This window comes from Pteropus alecto, unplaced genomic scaffold (genome assembly GCF_000325575.1).
Source record: "Pteropus alecto unplaced genomic scaffold, ASM32557v1 scaffold25, whole genome shotgun sequence".
Classification (NCBI taxonomy): Eukaryota; Metazoa; Chordata; class Mammalia; order Chiroptera; family Pteropodidae; genus Pteropus; species Pteropus alecto.
The window spans coordinates 36,675,950-36,679,437 of NW_006441955.1; the positions used below are offsets into that span (position 1 = coordinate 36,675,950).

General features: G+C 48.4%; 1 non-coding gene across 1 annotated transcript; it reads left to right on the forward strand.

The window, feature by feature from the left end:
- Positions 1-893: 893 nt before the first annotated feature.
- Positions 894-978, forward strand: TRNAR-UCU. Its single transcript is given in 2 exon segments — positions 894-930; positions 943-978. It is a non-coding gene; the product is annotated as a tRNA-Arg (tRNA).
- Positions 979-3,488: the final 2,510 nt, after the last annotated feature.

The window sequence follows — 3,488 nt, forward strand, 5'->3', positions numbered from 1 at the left end:
GCCCCGTGCCGCCCCTCGCGGGAAACCCCGCGGCAGCGCTCGGGCACGCGCCCTCCGCCCACACCCGCCCACGCATGCTCCCGGCGCCCCCACGCGCGCAGTCACCCTCCCCGGCGCCGCCCACGCAGCCGCGTGCTTCAGACACGCGGGCTCCCGGCGGCTGCGCGGCGCCCGCGAAGGCAGCTCCCGGCGCTTGGAGGAGCTCTCGGAGGATGCTGCGGCGCGGGGCGCGTCGCCCCCCTCAGTCCACCAGAGCCCGGATGCCTCAGAAATTCGGCTCTGGGTCTGTGGGGAGCGAAATGCAACCCAAACCCCGTTTTACCGAACCCCGCGCAAATAAACACGCACAAGCACGCACACAGCCATCACCGCGGCCCGCGCTCGCAGCGGCGGCGGGTCTTGGCCGCGGGCGGCCAGGGAAGAGCCCGGGACCCACGAGGGGCCGCAGCTCGGGATCGGCCGCTAAAAGGTGCGACGTAAGTGCCCGGCGTTCCCGTCCCGGCTCAACGGCGCAACGGCCGGCCTGGGGCCTGCATCGCCGGGGCTGGAGAGACCCGGTAGGCGGGGTGCTCGGGCAGGAAGGGAGCCGGGGAGGAAGGGCTCGGGTGTGATTTGTCCTGCGCGGCCGTGTACGGAGGCTTGGGCGGGCCGGAGACCGGGCTGCGGCTGCCCTCTGACGGACCAGCCGGAACGCGGCCTTCCTCTTGCCAGGCTCGTCGACTTGGTTGAGAGGCAGTCGTCGGGGAAAGACAGGTACCTGCGGCCCATGTTTGGTGTCAGCTGCTTTGATGGTGCCCTGGCCTCGGCGATGCAGACGGCTAAAGGGGATTGAGAAGGGCGCGGGGCCGTTGCCTCTGGCTTAATATAGCAGATGCGCAGGGACTCCAACAGGTGGCTCCGTGGCGCAATGGATAGCGCATTGGACTTCTAGAGGCTGAAGGCATTCAAAGGTTCCGGGTTCGAGTCCCGGCGGAGTCGCGGTTTTTTCCTTAAGTAATTTAATTCCTATCCAACCTTTTCCCTTCTGCTCTCCTTTTCCTAAATGATGTTAACATGCTTCCTAATCCCTCTCTCGCTTTCCGCCGCTTTCGGCTTCTGCGGCCCTTTCACCTGTAGACAAGCCCCCCGTCTTCTCCCCGCCCCGCTGCTCCATCACCAGTTGTCCGGGTTTGGTGTCTCAGAGCCTGGGCCAAGACGACTGGGAACTTGATCCAGGAACTGAGAAGAGCGGCCTCGGGCGGCCACGGAGCGAGGCCTCGCGCCTTTGGCTTAAAGGAGAGCGCGGTGAGGCCCGGGCCTGGGTGCGCCAGGAGAGCTGCCGGCACGCCCCTGGGGTAACGCCCCCTCGCCCGGAGCGCGACAGTGGCTGCCAGGAACCGGTGAGGAAAGGACGACAAACGCGTCTACACCCTGTGCTGCGCTGTGCCGGCCGACTATCCGTCCGGCCCAGAAGGCTTCAAAAGTGTCACCAGAATCCCCAGTGGGATCCTGACAGAAATGCAGATTTCTGGGCGTCACCCGGGACTCTAATTCAGTCAATCAGGGTGGGGCTCAGGAATCTGTATTTTGATAAGAATGCCCTCTCCTCTTCCCCAAGATTCCAGTGCAGAGGTCCGAGGACCACCCTGCCTGTCAGCTCTTCCAGGCAGAGATGACCATCTTGTACCTTTTCTGAGACCTCATAGCTTTGCACAAGATTAAAGTTCCGCCTCACTAAACACGAATAAATTAATGAATGAATGGCATTTAAAAAATTCATTGTAATAAATCTTAATTCGTGCAAAAAAAAATGCAAAATCGTCCCCCCCCAAAAAGTATAGGAAAAAGTAAACCATCCTTGTTGTTCTTATGTCTCAGACTTGCAATTCTCTCCATAAGCAATTAGTGAAAATGATATCTTTGAAAGGTTTTCAGATTTTATGCACACATGTAAGCATTTTTATATCTTGCCACGCAGTATATATGTTTATTGATGTTAGTGACATAGATACACAATTGGTAATATGCAACACTTGCTCTTTCACGTAAGGCAAGTAGAACTGCCTTGTTCCATTGTACATCTGTATCATAATTTAATAGCACCCAATAGTTGGACATTACAAACAATGCTCCAGTGAACATCCTTGTTCTTACATTATTGTACACAAGTGCAAGTGTATCTGTAGGATAGATTCCTAGGAAGTTGAATTGTGGGGTCAAAGTTTTGTGCATTCGCTGGTAGATACTGCCACTTGCTCTCATGGAAATTCTACCCATTTTACTCTCACCAGCAATGTGTGAGAGTGCCCATTTCCCCATAGTCCACATGTTATCAAACAGGTGAAGAAAGATTTCTAGTTGTAGTTTCAATTCATGTCTTTTATTAGGAGTGAAGGTGAGCATATATAGAATAATTTGTATTTTCTTATTGTGATTTATTTGTTCTTGTGTTTTGCTTATTTTTCTGTTGCATCATTGGCCATTTTCTTACTGGTTTGAACGAAATCTCTACATATTAAGGAAACCAGCCCTTTATGATATTTGTTATAATTCTTCCCTGGATTTATTTGTCTTCTGATTTTGTTTATGGTATTTTTTTTTTTGGTCTTACAGAAATTCATATATTTGGATTTATCAATCTTTTATGGCTTCTAGAGTTGGGCTTATACTGCACTCAGATTGTTAAATAATTTCATCATGTTTTATTTTAGTGCTTTTATGGTTTTATCTTTAGTAAATCTTCATCTGGAATGTATTTTTGTATAAGGAGTGAAGTGGGAGGTTTATTAAAAAAATCACTGATAATGAACAGTCCTCCTCTTCTACACTAATTTGAAATGCCTTCTTAATCATTTTATAAATTTTCTTATGTATTTGGGTTTCTGGATCCTCTTTTCTATTCCATTGATCTGGGTGTCTTAATTCTGATTCACCAGAATATCTAGTAGGGCCAGTCCTCCCTCATAACTCTTTTTAAAAGATTTTTTTTACCACCTATTCTTGAATTATTTTTCCTATATAATGTTAATAATTAGAACTTATTTAGCATTTGTTATATACTAGGCACTATTCTAAGTGCTTTATGTATTTTAATGCATTTAATCCTCCAACAACCCTACCAGGTAGATATTATCCTTTCAGAAAGAGTTATCTGAGATACAGACAATTAAGTAATTTGTCCAAGCTAATAATAAGCAGCGTACCAGGATGAGAACCCAAAAAAGCTGGATCTGTGGGTAAAACCATTTTCTATTTTGTCTTTTCACATGAGCTTTAGTTTCAGCTAGCTGGCTCTAATCTTAGGAGGTATTTGTGTTGTAGTCATGTTATTTATATATTAATATAGGAAGAATTGGACTAATTATGATGTCAAGTCTTCCTATTTAAGAGTAGCAGGGGAAAAATTTTTTTTTAAAGTACACCAGCTCCTTTCCATCTGCTCATCCCTTCTCATCTCTTCTTCTCTGCTCTTCAGGAGTGTGTTAAAGTTTCTCTCTCTCTCTCTCTCT